Consider the following 23301-nt stretch of genomic DNA (forward strand, 5'->3'; position numbering starts at 1 on the left):
AAACATACGCTATAAGACTCAATTAGAGCCTTACAGACCTTTAAGTATTACAGTACCAATATCTAAACCCTATGGTCAATGTATTGGATTTTTTTTTTTTAAAAGAGAATGACTGGAATTCACATTTTCCAATCACAGAGTCACTAGATCCCCATGTCTGAGACCCATCAGGCACACAAAGGCGGCTCTCTTCTCAGCAGGGCTCTGTAGCGGAGCTGCTCTCTCCAGGGACAAAGGGATTTCACAGGAGAACCACAAAGACATTGCCCCTCTCCCGTTCCCCCACTCCCAGCTTTCTCACTTCCTGTCACAGTAGCACCAGACCACAGTCTCCCAGAAACAAACAAATACAGAGTGCTGGATTCTGGGCTTCAAGCCAAACACATTCCACGGCATCCTGTCTACCAATCACCAGCCAGAGCTCCCACTTTGCCCAGTTCAGTTCCTTATCATGTTCGGGAAAACAACCCTCCTCTCCCTGCCCCAAACCAATGCTACAGATGAAGTGAAAGCCTTTTCCAAAGCAGCAGGGCCATTTAATATCAGAGAAAGGGAGAGGGGAGAGGGGGATTTTTTAAATTCCTACTTGGCCATCACAGTACTTCGTCACTTTGTAGATAGCAGGACTCTGGGAGAGACATTGCTGCTCTACCTCAATTCGATGAACCCAAAGGAACAATCATCTGCACTCCTCTGGCAAAACAATGAAACCACCTTTTCCATTCACTACCACCATGACTCCCAGTCTGGTTTAGGACTGCAAGACAAATCTCCCCTCACCACACAGCCTTTCTTCAATTCCCAAACTGCCCAAAGGAGAAGCCAAATAAATAAGTAAGTAAGTAAATGAATGAATGAATGAATTGCACACAGAAGAGAGGCAGCTGACTCCCTATATAGGGCTATATATGGATAACAGCTTATCACCACCTGGGAGCAAAGTCCATTCCAGTCCAGAGAAAAGAAGGAGAGAAAGCCAATAAAGAAGTACCTCTCAGCCAGAGTACAAGTGGAAACGGCCCTAGGTGACAAAAAGGTCGAGATGATTACCTCCACCTATCATCTGCTATACCCAGCAGTCTCCCTTCCTCTCACACTACCACCTCTCCCTCCTTCCACCCCACAATAATCCCCCGAGGATCACAGAGGGTTGCCTCCGCTACTGTGGGTTTAAAGTCATAGAAATTGGACCAGGCTACTTCTAGTTCATGACAACAGGAGAAACAAGGTCCTTTCCTTTTGCTGCAAAAGCACAGTCCACTGGGAGTATATCCTAAACTTGTGAAGGTCAGGGTGAGAACTTGATTAATACTAATTCTTACCCCTCCAAAAGGGAGAGGAAGAACAGCCTTTTGAATGAGAATTAGTTTGAAATCCCAAAGGGGTCAGTGTTGCTTTTAGAAAGGGTGTGCCCATTTCATCCTTAACTTCCTAATTCCTTGGGTCATCTCCATCTGTATGGCTTCCTATCCTAGTTGTCTGCAACCTTCCCTCCTCTCTCCTAGGCCTGCCAGATGACTGACTGCTTTTGGTCAAAAAGAGAAGTAATATACAAGTAGCTCAATATTTGACAGGAGAAAGTGGGAGGTTCAGGCCATATCTATGGCACTACTATAACTGCAAAGAGGGGGTTGTGGATAATAGGAAGCCACTTGAAAGTCTGAAGACAAGGATAGAAAAGAATATGAAACAAGTTCTGTGTTTTACGTATTAAACATTATAATGCATGTGAACAGCCTAGAAAGCAATTAAGACCTGGCCATGGCTTACTTAACCACTGTCCCTTGTTACTGACAGAAAAGTACACTTCTGACAGGAAACACAGTGGCATAAAACACCAGACCTCTCATCTAAAGTTGTACCTTACTTTTCCAACATAACTGGAAGCTTAAAAAATTTCAACCGTATACCAACTCAAACTCTTTCTCTACTAAGGCACAACTTAAGATAAATGATGGGACCGATTCAACATCATTTTGCGGGATGGTAGTATTAAAAGAAATGACATCGATAGGAGTATACATTTTGAGATTCCCTACAAATCTGGGATTGTAGAGGGCAAAGCCCTGGGGATTAGACACACCCAAATCATGCCACTCTTCTCCCAAGAATGTTCATCAGGTTCCCTGCCTCAGAAAGAGCAGGTGAGACAGAACTAATGACTGCTGACTCAGAGCTCCACTCACTAAAAGGCTAGGTCAGAGGGGGAGGAGATCAATACAGCAAACCTGGTGCAATTCAATTCAGCATGACCTCATCAGATGCCCCAAGTTCTAATTGTATCTGTGCAGACAGATTCAGAAAGACAAATCAAGAAATTATGAATGTGCAAGGGAAAAGCCACTTGAAAAGCTTGAGATATAACAAGACATAATCAAAGTATCCTTGCTTTGCCACATGACCTCCCACACCTCAGTTCTAAAGCAGGTAGAGAAAGTTTTTGGGAAAGGGAAAAAATACAACAGGCATGCCATTTAGCTATACTCTAAAACTGCTAACATTCCTACGTGGAGCTCAGAATGCCTAAGAGTACAATCTCAGAATTACTAAGACCTTGCTAGTAACAACTACACATCCTTCTGCAAGAGAATAATTGAGCTGGGTTGATGAATGCACCAGCTGTTTCCACTCCCTCCTCCAATCTCCTCCCCCTCTCCCCCCTTATCCCGAGGGACTCTAGTTCAAACTCACATCAAAAATTTAATACAATTGACTGGTCAGGAAGAAGAAACTTGGACTAGAATAGCAGCAAACCCGCCAACTGGCCCTCCTTAGGAAGGACACTCCCCCCACCTTAGGCTCATTCTAAAAATAAGAATCTTCAACACCCCCTTCCCAGGAGGGTTCTCTGCTAACTGCATCTTCACACACAATAATTTTAAAAGAGGCTTCCAACCCCTTCATTTTACAGTTAAGGAAAAAACAAGAGCCATGAGGAGACTTGCCAGAGGTCACAGAGCAAGTCAGGGGCAGAGGCAAGATCAGGATCCTGGCCTCCAATTCTCAATCTAGGACTCCCTTTCCACAGGCTTTGCCTTGTTTGGTTTTCTGATGTCAGTGAGCGCAGGGGGAGGTATGGGCTTAGGTGGAATGGTAAGCTTTGTTCGTTACTTTGCTTGTTTGTTTTGGAACAAGAGAAAGATCCCTACACCATGAGCAGCAGAGCTCCTAGCAGGGAAGGGCATGAAGTTGCCCAACACTCATAACCAGAGCTATTTCAAATGTGGCAGAGACAAGAGTGGGCTTACGCAGCAGCACTTCAGAAATGACTGTGACCTCTGTCACATTCCCCAAAACCCAGGGAGCCAGTTTACAGTGGCATAAAGTTGGTCATTCCCTCCCCCAACCAGAGTCATCCAGGGAAGGAAGTCAGAACTTCCCCTTCAGACAGGAAGTGACGTCATGCCTTCCCCTTTCCCGTAAAGTTCTAAACAAATGGTCCTGCTGAGCCTTGATGCAGACATCCTCCCCAACACTGAGAGGGAAGAACTAGGGTGTATTCTGGAGCATATCCCCTTCCAGCAGGTATGTCCTCTATGCCTTGCTAGGAAGCCTTTCCCTAAGAAAGCAGCTATCAAGTCTACCCTCCTTGGAAGGGCCTTGCTAGGCCCTTTAGATAGAACTTGCATGGACAAGACCTAGAAGACACTGCAGGAATGAATCACCACTATGGGATCCCTCCATTATATACCTCTGGTGTAGGACATCATACACCTATACTACACATTCATCACCACTATTTACTCCATCGAGAGAGTCATACTAAGCATTAGGAAAGTACACAGATGAGTATCATAGTTCCTAACCTCAAGGAGTTTAGTAGGGAATCAGAAACAAACACAGATTGCTATACAAAACCAAGTGTTTTGTGAGGTCTGAGAAGAAAAAGATGGCTAATATGGGTATGGGATATGGAGGTGAGAACCCTAGAGACTAGAGTGTAGCATGTGAGCTGGGTTTTAACAGATGGGTACAACTTGGAGTTAACTTTCAGAAAAAGGAGGGGGTTGGGGGCAGCTAGGTGGCACAGTGGATAAAGCACCGGCCCTGGATTCAGGAGGACCTGATTTCAAATCCAACCCCAGACACTTGACACTTAAAAAAAAAAAAAAAAAGAATGGTTCTGAGAAAAAGGAGGGGGCCTAGGCTAGTCTGAGCTAAGGAAGTAGGCAGTGTTGGATGGGTTTGTTAAAATAGAGATCCGAGTTGCAGAAATGACCTCAGGAGCCTTCTAGTCCAAAACCTTCCTTTTACATAGTAGATAGAAAGCTGGCCTTGGAGTCAGGAAGACCTGACTTCAAGTTCAACATCTGACATATACTGGTCATAAGACTCTGGGAAAGTCACCAAATTCCTCAGCCGCTAACGACAGCTAAGACTATATAGCTGCAGAAGGGTTGCCAATATGTATTACTAAGGGGAATGCCCTCCCATCCATAAAATCACAGATCTACCAGAAAGACGACACAATGGAGATAATGTTTATGAAGCATTTGACATACGTTATCTCATTTGATCTTCACCACACCTTCTATTGGTAAAAGTACCACAAATATTTTTATCCCCTTTTTACAGATAAGGAAACTGAAGCTCAAAAAGTTTGAGTGATTTCCCCAGGTCACACATCTAGCAAGTCTCAAAGGCAAGATCTGATTCCAAAGACTATTGCTTTTTCCACTACACTAGACACAAGAATATTTTCCAGAAGTTGAACCAATAGGATCTGGTAACACTGGGTATGAGATAGAACAAAATTTTAAATTATCAGACTGCGTGAATAGTGGTATCATAGGCAAAAATAAGTGAGGTCAGGGGGCAGCTAGGTGGCACAGTGGATAAAGCCCTGGCCCTGGATTCAGGAAGACCTGAGTTCAAATCCAACCTCAGACACGTAACACTTACTAGCTGTGTGACCCTGGGCAAGTCATGTAACCCTCCTTGCCCCACAAAAAATAGATAAATAATTGAGGTCAGAAAGGAAGTGAGTTAAGAAGGTGCTAAGCTTAGTTTAGTAATAGCTAGCATTAATTTTCGACATGAGTTTTATCTATCATCCAGATGGAGATGTTCTATAGGCACTTGGAGTTATAGGTCTGCATCTCAGAAGAGATATCAGAACTGAAAATACAGATATGAGAGTTATTGGTACACTTAGAATCTGGGTTTCCATCAAGTGGATTTACTAACCCACCTTCCCCAAAAGGGAGTATAGAAGTAATAAAATAAATAATTTCTTGGGCAGCTAGGTGGCACAGTGGATAAAGCACTGGCCCTGGAGATTCAGGAGGACCTGAGTTCAAATCCAGATTCAGACACTTGACACTAGCTGTGTGACCACGGGCAAGTCACTTAACCCTCACTCCCCCACAAAAAAAAAAAAAAAAAAGGTTGGAGCAGAATATAGTATGCTTCAGCTGAAGTAAAAATAATAATAAATTATATAATCAATCATCTTGCAAGTTATTCTTCCTAGAATAGAAGCTTTTTGAAAGTGTGAACTCCACCATTAGAGGCCAGAGGTATGGAAAGTCTTATTGGCTCCACCAAATTCTAGACAGACGCCTTGCTACAGAAAGAAAGCACATATCAAAGAATATAGCCTCTTCCTCAGCACTAGATGGTGGTGGATTCAAGGGTCTAGAATTGCTGCTCTACAGGACATCCCCTATCTTGTCCCCCCAATTCACACCAGATTGGCTACACCATCAGCTTGCCAAACCAGGAACACCTTTTCAAGATGTCCCCCCAGTGAAGAAAGAAACGTATATAAGGACTAGATGAGGGTTCCAATAGTGTTTTGGTTCCTAAAGCACTTGCTGTTCAGTCATTTCAGTTGTGTTCAGACTCTTGGTGACCCCATTTTGGGTTTTCTTGGCAATGATACTGGAGAGGTTTGCCATTTCCTTCTCCAGCTCATTTTACAGATGAAGAAACTGAGGCAAACAGGGTTAAGTGACTTGTCCAGGGTCATATAGCTAGTAGGTGTCTGAGACCAGGTTTGAACTCAGGTCTTTTTGATTGCCTTTTTTTCCCCCCCAGGGCAATGAGGGTTAAGTGACTTGCCCAGGGTCACACAGCTAGTAAGTGTCAAGTGTCTGAGGCCGGACTTGAACTCAGGTACTCCTGAATCCAGGGCCAGTGCTTTACCACTGTGCCATCTAGCTGCCCCTTTGATTGCCTTTTTGAATCCCTGTGCTCTATCCCCTGTGCTACCTAGCTACCCAAAAGCACTTCTTCTAATTCAAGTCACTCCCCCAATTCAGGACTTTCAGTATGTCCCGTCCTAAACTCATAAGAGTGTGATAGCCAAGACTTTCCATAATACAGCTCCAACTGTCATCTGGTGGGAAACCCCCTGAACTAGAAATCAAGATGGAGTTCTTATCCCGGTTCTGCCACTGCCTAGGTATGTTGGCTAAGTTGTTTAACTCCTGAGCCTTTTCTTGTCTGAAAAATGAACAGATTAGAAGAGATGCATTCAAGTCATTTCCAATTCTTAAAGTCAATGGCTTTCTTTCTACTGCTTTCCTCTAACCAATAAAACTTGTACAATCCAGCTTATCTAGGCCACTTTCCCAGAAAGTAACTGGATCTTCCTGCTGCTTAGAATGTCCTTCTCATCCTTGCCTCACATCGGTTTCATCAAAATCCTATCCTATCTTTCAAGGCCATCTTGCAAGCTACTTCCTCTGATGTCTTCCCTGATAACTCCACTAGAAATGGCCCCTTATTGGTACCTAATCTTCCCTACTAGAATATAAAACTCTTGAAGGATAAGGTTATCATATAGCTGTCTTATTATATAGTTGTGTTTTCTCATATTATGCCTTATATACAGTAAGTGATCAATAATTATTTATTGAAAGGGTTAGCCAGTTAGGAGAATATTAAGTTGAACTCTTGGAACAAAGTTCGACTAGCAAAATAATTTTATCTGAATAAAAGAAAAAAAGGCATAGGAAGTCTTAGGAAATTGTATGTCATTTGGGTCATATAGAAAAGTAAGGGAGAAAGGATGCAAGATAACAAGAGACTACTTGATTCTATTAGAAAGCAGCATCAGGCAGAAGGCAGAGGCTGTAGGTTCAGAAATCCTTGCTCTGGCATTTACTGCCTATTTGACCTAGCCCATGCCATGTTACTCCTCTGGGTTCAGATTCCTTCAATGGTAAAATGAAGAGACTTAGATAAGACGGCTTCTCTATCCTGCAGAGGGAACTACCACAGAGTCACCCTCAATTCCTCACTTTCCCTCACTCCACATATGCATTCAGTTGCCAAATCCTGTCTTTTCTTATCTCTAAACTATTCCCCTTCTCTATGGCTATGGCTACAGCCCCTACTTCAGGCCTTCATCACCTGCTCCATTTGCTACTATAAGAGCCTCCGCACAGGTCTTACTGACTCAAGATCTCCTCTTCAATCTATCCTCCGCACAAATTGTTATTTACGAAGCACAGGTGTGGCCACGTTCCTCCCTAACTCAAACTACAATGGTTCCTTATTGCCGCTAGGATCAAATATAAACTCCACTGTTTGGCTTTGAGATCCCTCTGTGACCTGGTCCCAACCGACCTTGTTAGCCCTATTAGACATTACTTGCCTTCCCACACACAACCATCTAGTCATCATGCTGGCTTTCTTGGAATTCCTCAGACACTACCATCAACATCCAATCTCCATGCCTCTGTAGCGGCCTTCCCTCTAGTTCCATGCTGAGCATGCACTCCTCCCTCACCTGACCTCTGAAAGTCCCTTGTTTCCCACAAAACTCAGCTCAAGCACCACCTTTTAGATGAAACTTTCCCCAGTAACTCCAGTTGCTATTATATTACTTTTCCCTCTGAAAAAGTTACCTTGTATTTATTTTGTATATAAATAACCAAGCTTGGTCATTCTGCCCCTCCCCAACCTTCTTTTTTAGAGGTGGGGGAAGGAGTAAGGGCATAGTGTCATTCTTCTCTGGAGTGTTGTTTGCTTTCACCAAACTCCCCCCTTTATATTTGGGGGATGTGTGTGCTGACTCCCCCAATGGAAAGTAAGCTCTTCAAGAACAGGAACTGTTTTCATTTTTGTCTTTGAAACTTATATTGAGTGGCTTGAGTTCTTAAGGGGGGGTAGGAAGAAAGGAAGAGAATTTGGAACACAAAGTTTTAAAAATCGATGTCACAATTTGTTTTTACATGTAAGGTGGGGAAAATTCTAAACAAATAAATAGTTTTTGTCTTTGAATCCCAACTACAGGGATTGGCACTAGGAGGTGCTTAATACTCACTGAATAATGTGTGGTACCTTTTAGCTCAAAATCTGTGATCCTCTAACTACTCTTGGTCTCCCGGCTCTCCATTTCAATGACAGAGTGAATATGCCACCCACTTAATTTAACTCCAGAGTCTTCAGAAAATCTGTAGGGTTGTCTAGATTATTTCCTACACAGAACAGTAGAGAAGTGAATGAAAAAGGGGGGAAAATGCTTCCTGCTAGAGGTCATCTCCCAAGAATGATATGAAGTTAACAGAATGACAGTTGGATAGGGGTAATTAAAGGGAAAGGAGAGAATAACCAGGTCAAGCTCTAGGGGTACACTCTAAACCAGGAAGGGAAACAGAGACTCTCACAGAGTTTGCTGAGAACACTAGACAAGCCATGAAAAGGAAAGTTCAAGACTGGGGATTCAGGAGCGAGGGAAGAAAAGAGGGAGGTGTTTATATCCTTTAAACTTTCTCCTAAGGGATCAGCCTAAAATAAGCAATCCTTAATAATGATCTCTCCTCCTCCATTCCCCAATCCAACAAGGAAACCTCTGTTTCGATACATAAAAGAAACATAAAGTCACTGTCTGATCATTTTTCCTGATGCTCAGGAGACTACAGATGTGGTCCATCAGTAAATTTGTTCCCCAGTGGGCAAAGAGACACTTCAGAGGATGAAAGGATAGGAAAGGAAAAGATTGAAAAGCTGGTACTTCATATTAAATATCTGGCCAAGATTTTGTAAAGTAATTTGGAACGACGACCCAAAAGTCATTAAAGTGTTAGTTACCCTTTGACCCAAACACACCACTATTAGGCCTATACCCAAAGAAAAATCAAATAAAGAGGAAAAGAACCGACATGTATAAAATTATTTTAAAGCAAATCTTTTGTAGTAACCAAGAACTAGAAAATAAAAGGGTGTCATTTATTGAAAAATGCCTAAGCAAATTATGCCATGTGAATTTAATTTAGCATTATTCTATAAGTAATGATGAAATAGATTACTTTAGAAACCTGGGAAGAATTGTATGAACTGATGCAGAGTGAAGTGAGCAGAACCAGGAAAACAAAAACAATATAAAGCAAAACAACTTTGAAAGATTTGCCAATCAATGCAAAGGCCAACTTTAATTCTAGAGGACTGATGAAGCTTGCTACCCTTCTCTTGGCAGAAACACAGAAAGAAAGGGAGCAAAAGGAAATCGGGGGGGGGGGGGGGCATAGTGAATGAGAAAGAAGAATCTGGGGTCAGAAGCCCCAGGTTTGAATTCTGGCTTGGCTATTTAAGCTCTATAGAGGGGCAGTTAGGTAGCAAAGAGGATAAAGCACCAGCCCTGGATTCAGGAGAACCTGAGTTCAAATCGGACCTCAGACACTTGACATTTACTAGCTGTGTGACCCTGGGCAAGTCACTTAACCCTCGTTGTCCTGCAAAAAAAAAAAAAAAAAAAAAGGAAATCCAGAAAATAGACAAGCAGGAAAGCTTTGAAAACTAAAGGCTGAACTTACTATACAATTAAGAAAAGCAAGCTGTACAAAACAGAGATCAGTAGTTTCATGTGCAATCCTCATTAACTGTTCTACTATGTAAAATGAAGTGTTTATTATTTATTTAGTTAAAATAAAATTAGTATTTGACCAAGAACATAACACACCCTAAACCAAAAAGTACCATCAAGAAGAAACGCAATCGGACCTAGTGCTGTCTTCTGCAGGAATCTATATAGCCACGGCCAAAGGCAACTTCACTCCCCAAACTTTTTCAGCACACTGTTTTGCCATTATCAATGAAGCATAATCTACCTAAGCAAAATACTGATACTCCAAAAAAACCTAGCGACTGACAATGGCCATGGGAGGGGGACGGACCTCAAGGAGCCCGTAGCGGGCAGTTGTAGGGATGCAGTAGTTGGCACCCTGAAACCTCTGCATTACTTGGAAATTCTTCTAATTCTGAACTCTGTTCTTTGTTTTTTTGAAAAAAATCTGCCTACAATAAATATTTCCTGATGAGCTGACTTTTGGGAAGTTAGGCATTCTCATGGCAAACTCTGGCCTGCTTCACAAAGTTCTAAAGGCAGTCAATGGAGAGACAAGTTTTCCAAATTCCAACAAAGGGGCAGTGAAAAGGAATCAGATTGGCACACCTCTCTTTTCAAATAGGTCTACTCTATTTAAAAGTGTGCTGGATCTGTCATCTCTACTTCAGTTCAATGAGGATCACTCACCTGCCCTGAAATGGGAACTGCAGTTGCTTTGATAACTGTATTGAAAGGTTGGCCCTAGTTTCTCTAACAATGTCTTATGTTTTCCACTGTCAGTTTAGCTTATTAAAATTCCCTACCACCAAAATCCTTTTCCCCCAAAGTGGGACCTACAAGCTAAAGTACCACAGCAATTCATTAATTTATTTCGGTCAAATCGCCACCTTCCCACACAGGAAGTAAAAAGCTCCCATTGACATTTTTAGGGAGGCCTATAGAAAACCAGTAATTTTCTTGGAGACAGAATTTACCTCTTTGCCCCTGCTATTTATGAATTTGAGTCATTAGTAAATACCAAGAGCACTGGATATGGAGCCCGCCCGCTGTCACCTTGCAACTGTCTGACCTTTACCTTTGAGACTCACCTACAGGCCCTAAACAGCTAAATGGAGTGCCTAAAATGGCTAAAAGTGCAAATCCTCTAACTTGATACAACGACATTCTGCACTGATAGGCCTGGTGCTAATCCTACTTACATCAGAATTCTTAAGCTTCCTTCAAGGCTCAGCTTAGGGGTCTCCTCCCTAAAGTCTTCCTGGATTCCTATCCCTCCCCCCACCAAATGATGATGCCTTTGCTTTCACTAAACTATATTTATTTATATATGTGTTGTGTAGTAGATAAACCCCTTGAAGGCTGGGACTGTGGATCCCCAGCACATCAGGCACTCAATGCTAGTTGAACTGAATTGCCAGTTATACATTTTTTTAATATAGATACTGCTTTAATCATAATAGCAGCTAACGTTAGTAGAGTACTTTATAGTCTACAAATGGCTATGGTTAATTTTTTTCCCCTTAGGAAAAAAAAAGTAGTTTATTCTTGAACAAGAATTAAAAGCTACTTTAGCTAGTTTTAAAACTATCCCTGGGGTCAAGCAATGCACATGAATGATACTGACCTAAGTAAGACATAAAATGAGGGCAAATGGGCAAAGAGAATGAATTCAGTCCTTCAGAGAAGAGGAGACAAGGATAAGAAGTGAAAGGAAAAAGAATCAGGGGAAAGGCTATCAGAAACTGCTTCACTGCTTAGAGACATGGTTAGCTACCCTCACGAAAGAACCACAAATGGTTGATAATTAAAATATATATGGATATTAAAATAAACAAGAATCAAAGGAACCTCTCCAAATTCTCTCATCAGGGACTGCTTTGGGGCTCATATCTGTATTCCCAACAGAGCGCAGTGCCTGGCACATAGTAAGCATTTAATAAATGCTTGGTGATCTGACTTTCATCATAGCCTCTATAAATCATAGAGCAGGGGAATGGACCTTCACAGTTCTTAAGTTCAAGCCGCTATCCTTTAAACAGCTCACATTTAAATGGCGTTTTAATGTTTACAATGTGTTTTTTTTGTTTTTGTTTTTTTTGCAGGGCAATGGGGGTTAAGTGACTTGCTCAGGGTCACACAGCTAGTAAGTGTCAAGTGTCTGAGGCCGGATTTGAACTCAGGGAGTCCTGAATCCAGGGCTGGTGCTTTATCCACTGTGCCACCTAGCCGCCCCCACAATGTGTTTTTTTCTCACAATCATTCTATAAGATACATAAAACATTATTAGCCCCATTTTACAGACAAAGAAACTGAGGCACAGGATTGAGTCAATTGGTCCATGGATATAGTTCAGGTAGCAGAGCTAGGATTCAAGCTAAGTTTACTGAAGTCTGACAAATGCTCATGGGAACAGAAGATTCTAGAGGTTTTCTGGACACTGAAACAGAGGGTGGGGTCAGGTTGATAAATAAGACATGAGGAAAAGGTGCTCATTTATAGGTTCAACTACCACCATAAATTGGAAATTCCATCCTTCTAAGACAAATGAGACCTCAGTAACTAGCTTTAACAACTATTAATAATATCAGCCTGACTAGCCCCTTTCTAGTCTGTCTCTGGTCACTAAAGGCATAATTAATGGACCAGAAGAGATAACTCACAAGGTACCTGTCCTTAAAGAAGTAGGAAAAGCTTGTATTACCCTTGTTAGGTTCTACTCAAGGGGCCTAAATGAGTGGAGATGTAGTTGAACTCTGATACTAATTTATCACAAGTATCACAAACATTTTATGAAGAGTAGAATTTTTTATCTCCAGCCTCATTTTACCACTCATTTAATCGACCAAAGAGTAGTTCCAAAACATTTTCTAAACACAATGAAGCAGAACCTTTAAATGAAAGGCAGAAGTCCAATAGATACCTGGCAGTAAGTCATCTTAAAAAATTTTAAAGTGCATACTAATAGCTCTCAATAACAGAAGACTGGTTTGAAAGATAAAATTTTCAAATCCATTTTATTCTGAACTTAATATTTACAAATGACTCATTTAAGTAAAAAAAATGGACTAATTTGCTAGCAATAAGCATTTTATCAGAGAATGGTATTGAATGCTATATATCACTTTATAAGACATGCCATAATACTTTTCATTTTTTAAAACTATATATTATAATTATATTAGACAATGGGAAGTGGGATGGAAAAGAGAAGTGGGTAATTGATCATATTCTCACTTTAGGATTCTGTGTATTTTCTTTAAAATACTCCTGCCCATTTGGGAAATCAATGTTAGAAGGGGTAGGGAAGTACAGGAACACTAAAGAGCTTTCACTGGAGCTCTGAAGCAGCCCAAACATTCTGGAAGTAGGCAAGAGAGTGACTTAACTGTCCACACCTTTTAATCCAGCAATTCTGCTATTAGATATATACATTAAGGAAGTCACAGGGTTAGAAACAAAAGCACACCACAATATTCATAGCAGCATTCTTTAACAGTAGCAAAGAAACAGGAAAAAAAATTAGGTGCTCATGGATTGGGAAGTAGCTAAACACACTATCATATATGAATGAAACATTACTGCATAGCAAGAAAAAGTGGATTTGAAAAATTCAGGAAAAAACAAAAAAAACCTTTGAGCTTTTATGAAGTGAGATAAGAGTAAAATAAGTAGAACCAAAGAATTTACAAAATGACAGTGACGTAAATGAAAAGATCACTTAAAGGAAGCCTAATTCTGAGCAACTGAAAAACTGGTGAGGGTCTCACAGAACAGATAATCCAGTCAAAGTTGGAATGGAAAGAGAGAAAAAGCAGAATACATTGTGAGATGTAGTTCACTGTGTTGAATATCTTTGCTTTGTCACAAAACAAGATGTTGAAATAAATGATGGATTATAAATAGCCATAAAACTTTTCAAAATTCAGACAATAAAAATTAAAAGCCCATTTGCTATTAGTTAACATGCTGAAATTCACCACAATACTTCAGGAAATCTAATAAAACCATTTTTAAAAGTGCCCCCAATTATCAATCATTGGCTAACAAAATGAAGAAGTTTGGGGAGCCTTTAAAAAGCCCATCATCACTTTGCCCATCTTTCTGTATCATATCTTAATGTATTCTGAAGGAGACTTAAATTTCATCTGGAACATCTAGCAACTGGGTAAAACTCTGTCAAGATAGCCAAATTCCATTCTCACTATTTAATATTTAATAACAAATTATTATACAAAGTATAAATTTGAAGAGACAAACTACTTCAAAATGTCTAATAAGCTACACAACAAAAACACAAATCAATGCATGCCCTCTATTCCCCATTGGTCATTCTAAACTGGAGCAGTTCCTTCTAAAAATCCCTTTGCCAGGCTACATCAATGCTCTATTGGCAACCTTGTAGGCAGCTGCACTTAAGCAGAGAAATCCCTATTTTCAACTGAGTGCCACATTAACCCTTGTTTGGGGGAAAAAGGCGATTAAAGAACAATCCCCATTAGTCTATCCCTTTAGGTAAGATTCATGTAAAACTGAGCTTCATCTCGTTATGAATATGGCTTAAATATGAAAAACATTAAACCACACGAATAAAATACTTCCTACAGCCAAGTACCAGTGCTATGTGGACATTATTTCAAATGAAGTAGTTTCAGCAAAACTAAGTGCTATCTAGCCACACTTGTAGAAATATTCAGTCAAATTTAATTAATTTGTATTAATTCCAAATTTACAAAAAGGATGAAACAATCACTTTCAAAAAAGAAGAAAGCATTTCAGGTGAAAAATGACCATCACCAATACTGAAACATACCCTCATATGAATCCAACCTACAAGGCATTTGGTTCTTTCCAAAGAGAAGGGCCAAATACAAAGTCCTTACTTGGCTTAAGTCTGCTAATGAAGGGCAGCAGGGGCTTCCAAAGATCAGGTGTAGACTAGGCCCCAGACTTTTTGGCCTTAAAACTAAGCACTTCACAACATTGTTGCCAGAAGGCAAAGCAAAAGCGGGGGAAGAGGCCAGAACTTTCTCTGTTGTCAACAACTCTGGTTTTTAAAAGGTTGAGTTAGAAGATTGAATACACAGCCTAAAAGGTCGAGAGGTTTTTGCTGGCATTTACATTTGGTTCTTAAATTACCAATACTTTCCTCCAAGGTTTTGTACTACAGCCTCAGGGATCCCATGCATATGTGCTTCTATCGGCAACCTGCTATCTGCTGCCGGACAAATGACGAAGCAGCAAAGATGAGCCCAAATCATATAAAGGTTCTTTGGAGAAAGGAGACCATTGATGCGACCAAGATGCTACACAGAAGGCAAGTTTTCTCATCAAAAGGTTGAAACAGTATCCCTCTTTCTAGCCCAGCCTCCTTTCCCCATCGTGGAATTAATAGTTAACAGGTTTTCCTTTGATGAAATTAGCAGAAATGTTGTATACATTAAACCAATATGAAAAAGTCAAGTGAGGACCTTGAACAAGAGGAAAACACTGTGACATTTAGCAGGGTCTCTTTTTTTAAGCTACTCCCTAGAAACAGCAGAAGTCTTAGTCTAGGAAGTAGAAGTAAAGGGGAACCAGGTATCAGAAGTAGGATATAATTTCTTCAGTGCAACTCAGTTTCTTAAGGAACACATAGAGGCCCATTTCCTTCCAGGTATTCTATCATTTCTCTTTTGAAAGACTAGTTACTTCTACATCTCCTCAGGGAATAGGGCAACCAGGTCTCAACTACTTGGAGTTTTCTTAAAAAGGTAGTAGATGCTCTCAATTGCATGTTAGCTAAAGGCACATTTTATTAGTCCCATTTCTCTATGCCTAAGAAAATATAATTACGGAATTTGCCCCTAAATTCAGTTCCAACACTCCTAGAAAAATAATAGAAACCCCACAGTACTTTGTGTAGAGATTTCTAAAGAACAAAGGTCACTGGAATATTTATCAAATGGACCATTAACACAAAGGTGAAAACAAAACATAAAAATATACCTACTTAGCCTAGCACTAAAACTGGAGGGCATTCCTTCCACTTCCAAAAGAGAGACAGGATGGTTCCCTTATCCCAAGTTCCAAACTTCCTACAATTCTTGAAAATATAACAGGAGGTAAAAGAAAAGACAAATCTCCTTCCTTATCGAAAAACAGGCCAATGACAATATCTACAGCTGCCTCCACTCATTCTAGACAAGAGGTTTCTTAACCAGGAGTGGAGGGGGTTTGGTTGGGGCAAAGGATATGTTTCAGGGAGGTGCTAGTGGCGGTTGGGGAGAAGAGGGTATCTGTGAATTTAGATGGGGAAAAAAATTCTGGTTTTACTAACATCTAGCTAAAATTTGGCATTCCCTTCAACTATTTTTTAAAATTATTCTGAGGAGTTCTATAGGTGTCACTAGACTACCATAATACAAATAAGGGTAAAGAACCTCTATTCTAGACACTTATTTGGGTTCTAGTATCGGTGTGCAGTATCTATCCACTTAAAGCCAGACCCCAATCACCGCTACCCAGTCTTCAAGAACCTATTTTCCATTTTCAAAATGCCTTTGTAATATTTCTCAACAGATACCCACTTAAAGGTTTAGAGAGATAATGGGTCAACCTGCAATTTGGATCAGTCATCCAAAAATCTACTCAGAACCTTAGGTTGGAGTGAAGGCAGAAAAAGGAAGGTGGACAGTCTCCAAATAAAAACTACAGCCTAAAGGGCTAAATCAATCATTTCATAGGGTTCTCCCCATAATTGTACCAACCTTTCTTTTTAAATTAAGACTGCAGAATCAAGGAAGAAGTATTGGTAGGGCTTATAAGAACCACTTTACTTTGGTCCTCCGAATTATCACAGAAAAAGGCATAAGAACCATTTTATTTTGAAACCCCTAAGCAAAGCAACTCCCTCAACACTCTAGTTTTGCATGTAAAAACATTTTCAGGGAAGTTTCCTAATTAAAAAGGGTTGGAAAAAAAAACAACACCATATAAGCAGTGATAGGTACTAAAGGTGACTAAATTAAGGCCAATCTTGTTGCAATTAGGTCAAGAATTTAATTTGATGTATAATTTTTAAAGTAGCTCTGATTATTAAAAGGGCAAAGTGAAAAGAGGAAGTCTCAATCTTTAGCTAATGATTTGACTACACGATCATCTAGAATTTTGTTAAAGTATATGTGAAAAAGTACTTCACAAAAGATTTAAAAGAAGAAGGGAAAAAAGTAAATGGCCTACTATGCTACAGATTTCTGATCTTGTAGGAAATCAATTAAAAATCTACTCACCCACAAAACTGACCTTCAGCTTAAAAAAATATATTTTTCCTTTTAAAATTCTTCAAATGAATTGGAAACTCAACAGTGCAAGAGTTTTCTGCTAACCTTGTTTAAACTATCGTCCCTACATAAATAGCTAGAATCATTTCTAAATTATTTTTCTCCTTCATTCAGGTAAACTAAATGGTCTCAATTAAAAAACTTACAAAATAGTTTTTGCAGCTTTTCGGGGGAGAAAAGTCTTAGCAACCCAAGGTAGTTTTAAGAATTTAAGAAAAGGGAAATGCAGTCGATGGGGATCCATTTGTTTTCTTTTAAAAGGCAAAGCAGCAGGGCCACTACAAGAGAATGAGGTTCCCACCCACTGCACCTGGAAAAGTAAAACGGGATCCACCCAGGAGCATGAGGCTGAAACAGACATGGGGCGTTTAATCACACTCTTGGGGGGTGGGGGGGGAAGAAGAGGGAAAGCACTACCACAGCTTAAGCTGCAAATCTCCTTGCAACTTTCCACGTCCACAAACAGGGCAAAAAGTAAAATAAGTTTTAAAACATATGAAAAACCATCTGCGAAAGCAGCTTTCGACCTCAAGACAAATTCCTGTCTCAACCCACACACAATACACCAAAACCCAACTTTTTGAATTTTGTTACCAAAGGTTCTATAAATGTTCTCAATCAGACACAAAAGGCAATATACAGTCAGAAAACAAACCAAGAAGCAAATTCACAAGACTGCTCTTACCCCTCAGGAGCTGCTCAGCTAGCTCCCAGCGCTGCTGGAGACCCAGAAGTTTGTTCTTTCTCCTTGCTGTTTTGCTTTAAAAGAATAAAATAAAATAAAAAGTAGCAAAAATTGAGAGGAAAAAATTTGTTTTAAAATCGGTTAGCCTAGCTGAATTTCTCCCGAACAGCCAGCACCTTTTAAAAATCCCTCTAGTTAGCAAAAATTAAAAATTCAACTGGCTAGCCTATCCCTATCATACCCCTTCCGTACACATTATACACACACACCTCAGTTGCAGACTTCTAAAAAACAATCCTTTACGAAAAGGAACCCAAATCCTTGCCAATATTGCTGAGAAAGATAAATACGATAATGCAATTAATTTTTCTCCACCTCTTCCTCCTTTAAGGCTCTTTCCTCTTCTTTCTCTCCTTCTCTTTCTCCTCTTCTCTTTTTTTTTTCTTTCCTCCTAGATCCAACACCTAAAATGGAAGTTGCACCCAGCCAAAGGCAAGGGAGCCTGGGTGGTGACAAACTGATCTGCCAGCCCTACCCCCTCGCTTTCCTAAGTGATGTCAGCCTTTGAGCGCTTCCAATAGAAACCAGGCATAAATCAGGGAGCTGACCTTATCCAATAGGAAACTTTATTATAGGAATTAGAAAAAAAAAGAAAGAGGGAGAGACAGAAAAAGACACAGAACTTTTAAAAATACATATGCATAAATATAACATGTTTATCTAGATGTATATTGCAAAAGCAAAGAATATTCAATCCTATAGGAAGTGTGGCAAGGCCTGAATCTGAGTGGAAAAAAAAGTGTTTGGTTTTTTTGGGTTTTTAAAAAAATCACTGCATTGAAAAAAGGCTAAGCTATTTCCTGAGTTCTTTGAAGATGGGACTGTTGGGGGTTTTGTGTATGTCTCTTCAAACCCTTTCCCCCTGCTTTCTGGTTGTGGGGGAATGTCCAGGCAAAAGGCAAAAACTGTTTAATTATATATCAAAATTTTAATTTTTTAATTGGTTATTGGTGTTTGGTGAGTCACTTCTCAACCCTCCATGTCCCTCCCCTACAAGCAGCCAATTTGGGACAGGGAGGTGGAAAGGGTGGGGGGTGGTTAGGGGTATTTAATCCACGTATGAGAAGCTGGGAGGGGTCTTCTTTGAAGTAAATCTCAATTCCATTATTTTGATTTTTTTTTTTTTTATTGAAACTGATTCTTGGGTTGATTAGTTTCTTTAATATAGGTCTTTGTTCTTTCCATTGAAAAATGTGTGAATCATATTGAAGGACAAGTGATGTAGACTACAAAACAGCCCAGATAATTAAACTGAGGGAATCTCAGAAACTTTATTGTATATGTTTTTCTGAACTCTAGGCAGAGTTGGCCTCATGATTTCTAGTTTAACTCACACTGGACTACACAAAAGAATTATTTATATTCTTTTTTTTTAACCATACTGATATGTCTAGCATAAATTAGGTTCTTAGAATGTCAGGTAATAAAGAGCAGGGGCTGTGTCTTTTAAGTGTTTGGTATAGAATGCAGCATGCAGAATTTAAATTATGAGTTGAGAACTTCCTTTTCATTTAGAAAGGGAAAAAAAAATCCTAATATCTGAGGAGGAGGAGGAGGAGGGGGATTTCTGATTTTTTTTTTTTGAATACTGGTTTTCTAGCCAGATCCTATAGTGGCTCTCTATAGGACAAAGTGCATTAACTAGGGCCCAGCCCTTAACAATCTCACCCCACCCTACCTACCCAAGTTTATCTTGTAGCTCCCTGACAAGAAAACGCCCTTCCAAGGAGTTTAATCTTATCACTATTCCTAGAGTAGCCCCTCAAGTTATTTCACTTTCATTGCTTGGATGTCCCCCCTAAACTAATTTTCTCTTAATTCTTCTCAAACAATTCAAACCCGACCCATTTGTCTAAGACCAATTCAAGAGTCAAGCCCCACCTCTTTCACAAAGCTTTCCTAACTATTCCATACTGCTCTTTGAACCCTATATAATATCACCATCACATAAATATTATATCCAGTTCCCTGGTGTGAAATGCCTGTGCCTAAGATTTGTTATAGAATGAAAGAAAAAATAATGATGGTCAGGAAGTAATGATGACTTTGGATAGCTCTGGAAGAACAGTATGAGGATTTAGAGTTCAAAGAGACCTTAACATTAGAGACTGGACCAATCCTCTGTTTTATGAAAGAGAAAATTGAAGCTAAACTAGCAAAGTGAAGTGAATTTGTTCAAGGTCACAAATTCTTTAAGTAGCAGAGCATCATGTGAAACCCAGGTCCTCAGATACCCAAACTCATGATGTTCCTACTCCTTCTGGCCATCTTGAGAAAAAGAAATGCAAAAATCCCAAACACAGTGAAATTGCAAGCAATAAACAGTATTAAGAATTAAGTTTTAAGCAATTGATGATAGTAGAATGATTGGATGATATCCTGCCAGACCAACATGGCTACCTGGAAAAAAAAGAATGAAGGAATAGAATATGATAGTGTACATTTAAAGGAGTGAAGTATAGGATAGGGTACTGTACATCATTGTACTTGCAAAATTGCTCCAGATTAGCTCAGATGGGAGCAGTCACATGAACTGAGGGCTAGTTCATGAAAGTGCATAACAAAGAAGTCAGTGTTTAAAAGTGGCTTTATTTTAAAACTTTAAAGTCAATCAGCAGGGAATGCAGAATACATTAATGAATTTTTAAATAACATTAAAATAAAGACTTAAAACAAATCACCAAATAAATTAAATGGATCCTTTAAAATATGATAAAAAAAATTTTAATTAAATTTATCCAACCTTCATTTCTAAATAAAGATTCCTAAACACTGAGTGGAAAAAGCCTCTACAGTAAAGTAGAAAAGAATTAAGGGGGTGGGGGTGGACCTGCTTCATAATATTTTCCCTTTCTGCATCTATCTATCTATCTATCTATCTATCTATCTATCTATCTATCTATCTATCTATCTATCTATCTATCTATCTATCTATCTATCTATGTTATATTCCCCCAGAGGAATGTGAACTTTTTTTTTTGGTCTTCTATACCCAGTGCCTACCACAGTTAAAACTGCATTAAATAAAAAAAGAATCAAGGTTGTATTATGAGCTCAGAGAAAATTCTCTGCTTGATTCTTAAAAATATACTGAACATATTTTTCATTCAACTTCAAAACTCTCAAAGGCTGACAGAACCACCAGGAGCAGCTGCAACCACAAACACACAGGTTGATCATTTAAATTGGTGAAGTAAAGATTAGGAAGATATTTTTAAAACAGAGAAGGTACTGAACTTTAAAAAAAAATAAAATCACCATATATTCATCTCCATATAAGACTACTAGAACAGGGTACGGACTAATAAACATTCAATCTGATGAAAGCACTGAACAAACACACAAAAAAATGTACTTTTGTCTTCTGTATCCTTTTTAGTTACTAGATGTCACATAAAATGTATCATTTTTTAAATGCTGTGTAGGACTGTGATTTGTCATTTTGTTTAAAAATTCTATTGACTTGGGGCAGCTAGGTGGCGCAGTGGATAAAGCACCAGCCCTGGATTCAAGAGGACCTGAGTTCAAATTTGGCCTCAGACACTTCACAGTTACTAGCTGTGTGACCCTGGGCAAGTCACTTAACCTTCATTGCCCTAAACAGAAAAAAAAAAAAATTCTACTGACCTAAAATGAAACTGTATTTATGTGAGCTAGGATAAAAATACAAAAGATGACCCTCTATCTTTCTTGGTACTTAGCTTTGCCCTGATATCAACATTTTCCTGAGAAGATGAAACAAATACAATCTTAATCTCTGCTCAAACTTCAACCCTATCACCTCACTAGAATGCCACTGTCTGAATACTACAGTGAGACATTATAAACATTTATGGTTCTGTCTTCTGTCTTTGTTTTTTCCTTGCTGGCTCCATCTAAATCTGTCCTCCTTCTGTTCTATTTCCTCTCAACTCTTGCTTCCTCTTTAAAAAAAAAAAAACAACTTTATGTGCTATTCCTTGTTCGCCTTTCTCCTCTATTCTTGGATTGGTGTCCTCAATTTGGAGAAATTTAAAAAAATATTAATTGAATTATACAATTCAGAGGGGGAAGAGATTTTAGAGATCCAGGAGGCCAATCCAATGGTGTTAAACTGAAGCAGGATTCCTGTGGGGTGTCTACTGACTTTGAAAACTACAAATCAACATTATCTATGTTGTATTGTATTTTTTTAAGTGAGGCAATTGGGGTTAAGTGACTTGCCCAGGGTCACACAGCTAGCAAGTGCCAAGTGTCTGAGGTCGAATTTGAACTCAGGTCCTCCAGACTCCAGGGCCGGTGCTCCATCCACTGCACCATGTAGCTGCCCCTGTATTGTATTTTTATTATTTTGTTACACTTCTCCTTACATCTTTATCTGGTTCAGGTCCCTCAGGAGCTCTGAAGTGCTGCAGGCCATAAACTGAATCCCTCTGACTCATCCAAGGCCTTCACTTTACAAATGAGAAGAGAGGCCTGGCTAAGGTCACAAGGATGAATGAGATGAATGATAAAATACCCGGAATATCCAGCCAATCACCAGGCCTCCCTCCTCCAGCCCTAGCGTCCGGTGGGCGCCCTCCTCTCCCTGAGGGCAGGGAGCCCCGGGCTGGCTTCTGTCTGTACCAAGCCCGGCCCCCCGGGCGCACACCGACGGCTTCACACGCGGCTTCTTAGTCATTCCCTTCGCTTCTCACAACCCTGCGGCCTCCGGCCTCCCGCGGGCAGTGCCCGGCCTCAGGCCGATCCCGGGGGTCAGAGGACCCGCGCTGGGGAGGACGAGGCCATGGACACGGCCCAGTCCCAGCAGCAGCCCCGGCGGGGCCCGAGAGGTCAGCGGGGCGCCCAGCTCTTCAAAGGCCGCCTCGCCCCCCGCTCATGTTCCCGGCCGAGGCTCCTGGTCCGGAAGGGGCCTTCCCTCCTAAGGGCCGCCCCGCTCCTGGATGGGGCAGGAGGGGAGGATAAGACCCCGGGGCGGGCCAGGGAGGGGGGCCGGCATCCCGGGAGAGGACCTCGGGACAAGACATGGACGGCACTCCAGCACGTGCAAAGCCCTTCATCAAGACTCATTTCACGCTCACAAGCACCCCAGGGAGGGCCTGAGAAGGGAGATAAGCCTCACCCACAACCCTCCCCAGGGGTCTGGAGCTGGCCATCAGGCTCATTTTACAGATGAGGAAACTGAGGGGGTAGGGGGAGGAGGTCAGGACAGTAAGAAGGGCCGCCACTAGGGGGCGCAGTGGACCTAGCGCCGGTCCGGAGTCAGGAGGACCTGAGTTCAAATCCGACCTCAGACACACTAGCTGTGTAACCTTGGACAAGCCACTTAACCTTCATTGCCCCGCAAACAACAACAACAGTTCAAATGCAGCCTCAGACACTTGACACTGACCGGTGTGACCCTGGACAAGTCACTTAACCTTCATTGCCCCGCAAACAACAACAACAGTTCAAATGCAGCC

At 40.6% G+C, this 23301-nt stretch overlaps 1 protein-coding gene across 1 annotated transcript in view; it reads right to left on the reverse strand.

Moving 5' to 3' along the window:
• The window catches only part of CTNND1 (catenin delta 1), a 60004-nt gene extending 41701 nt beyond the window's left edge, over positions 1-18303 (reverse strand). Inside the window, 2 exon segments of the mRNA XM_043970637.1 lie at positions 17801-17874; positions 18070-18303. The gene's annotated coding sequence lies outside the window, so the exon portion shown is untranslated.
• Between the last annotated feature and the right edge of the window lie 4998 nt (positions 18304-23301).

Source organism: Dromiciops gliroides, chromosome 6 (assembly GCF_019393635.1).
Source record: "Dromiciops gliroides isolate mDroGli1 chromosome 6, mDroGli1.pri, whole genome shotgun sequence".
Lineage (NCBI taxonomy): Eukaryota > Metazoa > Chordata > Mammalia > Microbiotheria > Microbiotheriidae > Dromiciops > Dromiciops gliroides.